Raw genomic sequence first — 7,849 nt, 5'->3', positions numbered from 1 at the left:
GTTAAATAAGCAGGATAACAATATACAGCCCCCAATTTGAAACCAGTCCATTATTCCCTCTCTGGTTCTAACTGTTGTTTCTTGACCTGCATAAAGGTTTCTCAGGAGGTAGGTAAAGTGGTCTTTTATATCCATCTCTTGAAGAATTTTCCATAGTTTGTTGTGATCCACTCAAAGTCTTTAGCATAGTCAGTGAAGCAGAAATAGATTTTTTCTGGAATTCTCTTGCTTTTTTAATAATCCAATTTGATCAAATAGCAATTTGATCTGATTCTTCTGTCTTTTCTAAATCCAGCTTGAACATCTGGAAGTTCTTGTTTCACACACTGTTGAAGCCTAGCTTGGAGAATTTTGAACATTACTTTGCTAGCATGTGAGATGAGTGCAATTGTGAGGTCATACATGCTGTCATACAACTGTCCAAACCCATATAGCGTACACCAAGAGTGAGCTGTAATGAAAACTACAGACCTTGGGATTCAAATGTATCAATGTAAGTTCATAAACTGTGTAACAGTTATATCACTGTGATGTAAGATGTTATAACAGGGTAGGCTGAGTATGTATAGGGGCAGGAGGTATGTGGGAAATTCCTATTCCTACCCCTCCATTTTGCTGTGAACTTAAATCTGCCATAAACAAAGAAGCCAAGAGAAAGAAAAAAAGAGAAAGGGAGGAAGTAAGAAGGAAAGAGGGAGGCAAGAAAGAAGGAAGTAGGATGAGAGAGAAGGAGAGAAGAAAAGAAAGGCCAACTGAGTCAGCCTTGTGTCTGTATTTGAGTCTAACATCTATTGAATTATATATTATATTATGAACCAAAATTTCAAAAATATTTTATTGAGCACCCAGTTGTGTCCTAAGGTCCTAGGTACCATTTCAGGTAATCAGGATGCCAATATGATGTATCTTCTCAGCATCTGTTACAAGTACTTATTAAAATTTAGTCCCTATTTTCCTTTCAACTTCTACTTAAGTCAAATTCAGCTTCTCAATGTATTTTAAGTCCCAATACAATTGCTGCAATGTCAGCTTCTCATAAATGTAGTTTTTAAAGTGTAGTCAAGCATAAAACACATATAAAACACACTCCAACAATATTTCAAGGTGCAAAGCTTCAATCAGAAATTAATTTACAAAGCCTAGATTTAATATTGCCTTGAGTACACAAATGCAATCTCATTTTCTCTAGTTAAACTCACTCTATCTTCATTTTAAATAAAATAATATGTCACTGAATTAGTCTTGTTCTGCCATATACACAAGTGTATATACACCAAGTGGTTAACACACAACAGACACACAGAACCTTATGTTGTGGACTGTAGAGAAGGGTCCCTATAAGATAGGACTGGTGTCTTCTCCAACAGCAGAGGATACCACAACAGGAGAGGAGCTAAATCTTGGGAAACTGGGAGGTGGGAGGACAAGGCCTACCTAGCTTGGCAGTCAGAGCACAGAGCAGATCCTTGGCTGGGAAAGTAAGGAGCTGATTTTCACCACAGCTGATTTTAAAGCACTCAAGGAGGAAGCATCAGTAACCTAAAATAGAGAGGAACAGTTTCGAGACATTTTTGGAAAAGATGGATAAAAGCCCTTACACAATACATCCTCTTTATTTACCATCCTTCCCCAGTCTGACAAATACATGGCACGTTCTTTGAAGAAGGCAGTCAAGTGACTTCTGTACTTGGAACCCCAGGAGCAGAGTGGAGTCTTACCCCACCTAAATCACAGGAGTAAGAGTTCACATGCACAATAAGTGCTGCACACAAGCCCCAGATCACTAAAAGCTGGACCACACTGTCTACACAGGAGATTGAGGACTTTCTGGAGAAGTCAGCTTGCCAAAGAAGGCCAGAGACTCTCCAGCAAAACTCTCCCACGTGAAGTTGAGAGACAGCAACACCTCTTAGCATCCAATGCTCAGAGAATTACGTCAGTTTTTAAATTGTTCACCTCTACTCAAGAGAAGAACGTTCAAGTTTTCCCAGTATATCAGCATATCCTATTTCTAGGAAAAGAGCAGTAGGAAGAAATGGGAAACTTTCTAGAGATGTGAAGGTAATGAAAAACTATAAGAAGGAAATTTTGAAAACTTTAATAGCATAATTTTTTTAAAAAGATAACTCTTTAAGGACAAAAAGAACCCCTGAAAATTAAAGCCATGACCAAAAAAAAAAAAAAATACAGTAAAAATTAAGTTAAAAAGAAGGTTTGGAAAATAGGGTTGATACAATATCTCAGAAAGCAAAAGCTAAAAGAGACGGTAAAGAAATGGGAAAATATGTTTTTAAATGAAGAAAGGACACCATCTTTTAAATAATAGAAGTTTAAGAGAGACAAAAGGGAAAATAAATTTTGAGGAATAATTCAAAACAGTGCCACAGGACTTAACACCTTATAAAAGCAGATTGAAAGGGTCTACAAAGCACTCCAAATGGACAGGTCAATAGGCCAAAATGAAGGCATACCTTTAAGAAACTATATAACACCTGGAACAAAGATCCCATAAGGTTCTGTAGAAAGAAAAGTTTGGACTCATCAACAGGAACATGAGAGCAAAAAGCAATAACTTCAAACTTCTGAAGACAGCTGACTTCTTACTTGCAACTGTGTGTGTGTGTGTGTGTGTGTGTGTGTGTGTGTGTTAGTCACTCAGTTGTGTCTGACTCTGTGACTCCATGGGCTGTAGCCCACCAGGCTTCTCCCAACCAAAGTATCAGTCAAGGGGGATACATGTGTTTAGATGGACAAGATCTCCAAAACTGCATTTATCTTGCTCCAAACCTGAAGGAGCTCCTGGAGTGTAGGTGCCATAGAAAAGGAGGAGGAATACATAGAAAATAGAGACCACGCAGAGGAGACCAGTAAAGGCGATCCTTGGTGACTACCATAGAAAGGAACTGGGACTGTGTGCCTTGTGTCTCGTTGAGTTGACCAGAAAGGCATAGAGAAATTTAGTGTGTGCTGACCGTCTTTACAGCGACAAGCTGATGAGATGATATGTGTGTATGCTCAGTCATGTTTGATGCTTTGTGACCCCAGAGAGTCACTTTTCATTTGCATGATTTGCATTTTCCTCATGATTAGTGGCGTGGAGCATCTTTTTATGTTTCTATTGGTTATTAGTATGTCTTTCTTGGGAAAATGTTCAGAACCTCTGCCTATTTTAAACCCAGTTGTTTGGGTCCTTTTTTTTTTCTTTATGTGTATTTTGGATATCATTTATTGTCCTCTGTATATGTTGTGGTTTGTCACTAAGTCTTGTCCAACTCTTGTTTCCCCACAATGGAATTCTCCAGGCAAGAATACGAGAGTGGGTAGCTATTGTTTCTCCAGGGGATCTTCCCAACCCAGGGATCAAACCCGCATCTCCTGCATTGCAGGTGGGTTCTTTATCCCTGAGCCACAAGGGAAGCCAGCATATGTTGCATATTTTGGTTATTAATGCCTTACTGAATATATTATTTGCAAATATCTTCTCCCATATAGTAGATGGCCTTTTCATTTTGTTGATAGTTTCCTTCATGGTGCAAAAATTTTTAGTTTGTTGCAGTCCCATTTCTTTATTTCTGCCTTTGTTCCCTTATCTGAGAAGATATAGCCAAAAAAAAAAAATTACAACAACTGATGTCAAAAAACATACTGCCTATGTCTTCTTCTAGGGTCTTTATGGTTTCAGGTCTTATATTTAAGTCAATCCGTCTTGAGTTTATTTTTGTGCATGGTGTGAGAGAGTAGTCCCATTTGATCCTTTTGCATATAGCTCCAGTTTCCCCAACACAATTTGTTGAAGAGTCTGTCTTTTCTCCATTGTGTATTAGTGCTGCCTTTGTAACTGTATAATTGTCCCCAGATGTGGGTTTATATCTGAGCTCTGTATTCTGTTCCACTGATCTGAGTCTGTTTTTGTGCCAGTACAAATCAAACAAATCAAATTTGATTACTGTAGCTTTGTAGTACAGTTTGACATCAGAGAGTAGGATACCTGCTTTCTGACCCTAAAGTAAGCCTTGGAGAAATGGACATTTGCCTTCAGTTCCTTGTCAGTTCCTTCTCACTTATCTAGGTGCTGCTGCTGCTGCTGCTAAGTCGCTTCAGTTGTGTCCGACTTTGTGCAACCCCATAGACGGCAACCTATCAGGCTCCTCTGTCCCTGGGATTTTCCAGGCAAGAGTACTGGAGTGGGGTGCCATTGCCTTCTCCAATCTAGGAGCTGGGCACCATCAAATGGTCTTCCAGACTTAGCTTCACATCTTCAATTGGGTTTACTCCTGGTGATAATGAAGCAATTCAATAAGTTTAGGCAGGCAAAGCTTCTCTTATGGTGATGAGCACACAGTAAATCTCAATATAAAGTACCTGCTGCCCTTCACTTCCTTCATCTACCATGTTACAAATGATTTCCCTTTTAATCCACCGCATACTTCATGCATCAACACATGAGGCCAGAATTGTAGAACCCAGTCCATTCTGCACAATGTATCCAAAAAAGAGATGTCCCTAAGTGAAGGAATAAGTGAATCAGTAAATTAGGAAGATGGACATATCTTCCAGGTGCTAAGCTCTCACCTGGGGAGCAGCCCACACATTCCAGAGGGCAATTGATCAACACAGTTGTCAAATCCAAGCAAATAACACAGGTGCTGTCATTTTGCTAGGTACTTCTTTGGCTTGTGGTTTGTGTCTTCTTATTTGAATCTGATTCTCTGTTTGCCTCATTGAGAAAATCCCTCTCAAATGCTTTTCTCATCACTCAGAATACCTGCCACATAAAATGAAGAGTGTCCTTGAATTTCTATTTGCATCAAAGTGAAAATGGAAATTACAAATGAGGTAATGGCTTGTTTTCTCTTTGCTTTTAACTATTTCGAAGAGATACTATTGTGGGACATGAAAGTACTTTTATTAATATTTTGATGTTAATACTTTATTAACATACTTATACTTTATGATGTAAAGTTCTTGCTTTTAATATTATATAACTTGCATCACATTATGTAAATATATTTCCAAACTGTGGTGTATTCATTAATATAAATTGCTGTTTAGTTTTTTATGACAATATTTAATGTATAGTTTAATAATGGGAGATACAAGAAAGGTTGGTGTTTCATAAACATTTAAGTGGTTTGTATTTTTTCAAACTCCTTTATTGAAAAATATAAATTTCTATGAAAACTCATCTTTTACCCCCTTAAATTTTCAAAAATTATGAGTTTAATGTCTTTATTTGTACCAATTTGCATTTTTATATAAACATTCCCCTGCTGTCTGGGAAGAAAAAAAGGACTTTAAAAGCTTCAAGCATCGAAAGATGACAAAAATTTTAATGATAAGCTACTGGAATTAATGTTTCTAGTAGGAAATCCTAGCTAACATCTCTGTGCTTTCGATATGGCAGAGTGTGACAAGCACTTACATATACACTATTAACCCCTGGTGGTTCAGTTGGTAAAGTATCTGCCTGCAATGCAAGAGATCACCTATAAAGTGGGAGACCTGGGTTCTATTCCTGAGTTGAAAGATTCCCTGGAGAAGGAAATGGCAGCCCAGTCCAGTATTCTTGCCAGGAAAACCCCATGGAAAAGGAGCCTGGAGGGCTATAGTCCATGGGGTCGCAAGAGTCAGATATGACTTAGCACTAAACCACCATTAATACACTATTATTACATTAATACACCAATACACTATTATGTTTGTGTATTTATTAAGTCTGTGGTCTGAGTAGCAACATTCTTGTATTCTCAGTGTCATTTATGAAATAAGGAAACAGAGCACTGCATATAAAATAATTTGCCTAATCATTCAGCTGGTATTCAGGTAATTCAACATATAGAATATGACTTTAACACTTTTGCAATATAACATCTTGTTAACATTCAGTATATCAACTAACATATTTTCAATATTCATAGAAAACCAAGTGGAAATTATTGTAATAACAAAATAACATGTAAATAATCCTATATCTTGATGTTTTTGTTGCAACTTAGTTGCTTTTAAACTGTACTTGGCAAATAATATCATTATCATCCTTGTATAGCAAAAACATTAAGGTGCAGATAATTTGTGTTACCGGTCCCAGATTGACCAGCTTCTTAGCAGCAAAGCATGTGACCACAAGTGCAGCATTAACAGAAACTGGGGAAAAGCAACGTAGAAGGGTGGGAAAGGGTGGGAGGGAGGTTCAAAAGGGAGGGGACATATGTACACCTATGGCTAATTCTTGTTGATGCATGGCAGAAATCAGACCAATATTGTAAAGCAATCATCCTTCAATTAAAAATAAATAAAACTTTAAAAATCTATTTGGTTTCTGTCTTTCCTGCCCAGGAGATGATTTTCACACTAGAAATGAAAGACAACTATAGGAAAAAGGAATTCTCAGCTGAGACAAGGGGAAGTTTGAGGGAACATCTTTCTTGAGATGTGTCTCTGCCTCAAGGCCCTGTCAGTTCAGTCAGTTCAGTTGCTCAGTCATGTCCGACTCTTTGCAACTCCATGAATCGCAGCACGCCAGGCCTCCCTGTCCATCACCAACTCCTGGAGTTCACTCAGACTCATGTCCATTGAGTCAGTGATGTCATCCAGCCATCTCATCCTCTGTCGTCCCCTTCTCCTCCTGCCCCCAATCCCTCCCAGCATCAGAGTCTTTTCCAATGAGTCAACTCTTTGCATGAGATGGCCAAAGTACTGGAGTTTCAGCTTTAGCATCATTCCTTCCAAAGAAATCCCAGGGCTGATCTCCTTCAGAATGGACTGGTTGGAGCTCCTTGCAGTCCAAGGGACTCTCAAGAGTCTTCTCCAACACCAAAGTTCAAAAGCATCAATTCTTCGGCACTCAGCTTTCTTCACAGTTCAACTCTCACATCCATATATGACCACTGGAAAAACCGTAGCCTTGACTAGACGAACCTTTGTTGGCAAACTAATGTCTCTGCTTTTGAATATGCTGTCTAGGTTGGTCCAGATGCCATGATCTTCATTTTCTGAATGTTGAGCTTTAAGCCAACTTTTTCACTCTCCTCTTTCACTGACCTCATCTTTCCAGACAAGGAGAAAACTTGTGGTCCAGATGGTCAGGGTGAGGTCAGACATGTTTGAGGACAAATAGAGCTGGAAAATGGGAGAAATGAAGGAGACAACACATTGATTAAACAGATTGCAGGAAGCATGGCTTATTTGACTCTGGAGAATAAAGTGGTGAAAGTGGTGACCACCAGCAGCCAGGAATCAGGCAAGTAGAGTGGATCCATCTTCCTTTCCCTGGGGTTTCTTCTGGGCAACTAAGTCATGGGGTTGAAAATGAAAGTCACTCAGTTGTGTCCGACTCTTTGCTACCCCATGGACTATACAGTCCAGGGAATTCTCCAGGCCAGAATACTGAAGTGCATAGCCTTTTCCTTCTCCAGTGGGTCTTACCAACCCAGGGATCGAACCCACGTCTCCAACATTGCTGGTGGATTCTTTACCGGGTGAGCTACAAGGGAAGCCCACGAATACTGGAGTGGGTAGCCTATCCCTTCTCCAGCAGATCTTCCTGACCCAGGAATTGAACCGAGGTCTCCTGCATTTCAGGCAGGTTCTTTATCAGATGAGCTACCAGGGAAGCCCCATTGTGGGGTTGCCCTTCATCAGCCACATACCCTGTGCCAGGCTCTGTGCTGAATGCTGTGTGCTAAGGCCACTACTTAAACCCAGTTGGCATTTGGACTAATGCCTGATTCTATCACTTCCTGTATGTATCTTAATGGCTCCCAGTTAGGAAGTTAGCACCAGGCCACATTTTATTGGAGTTCTCATGTTAACTTTATGAACACAGTATGGTAGGAAGTGATGTCAGCAT

The 7,849-nt window shown here is 39.5% G+C and overlaps 1 long non-coding RNA gene across 1 annotated transcript; it reads left to right on the top strand.

The window, feature by feature from the left end:
- Positions 1-228: 228 nt before the first annotated feature.
- LOC133245794 (uncharacterized) lies at positions 229-7,430 on the top strand. Its single transcript, XR_009735769.1, has 3 exons — positions 229-493; positions 4,761-4,836; positions 7,055-7,430. It is a non-coding gene; the product is annotated as an uncharacterized LOC133245794 (long non-coding RNA).
- The last annotated feature ends 419 nt before the right edge of the window (positions 7,431-7,849 follow it).

This window comes from Bos javanicus, chromosome 4 (assembly GCF_032452875.1).
Source record: "Bos javanicus breed banteng chromosome 4, ARS-OSU_banteng_1.0, whole genome shotgun sequence".
NCBI lineage: Eukaryota > Metazoa > Chordata > Mammalia > Artiodactyla > Bovidae > Bos > Bos javanicus.
The sequence above is the reverse complement of the archived record's forward strand: the minus strand, read 5'-3'. Positions and strand labels throughout refer to the sequence as shown.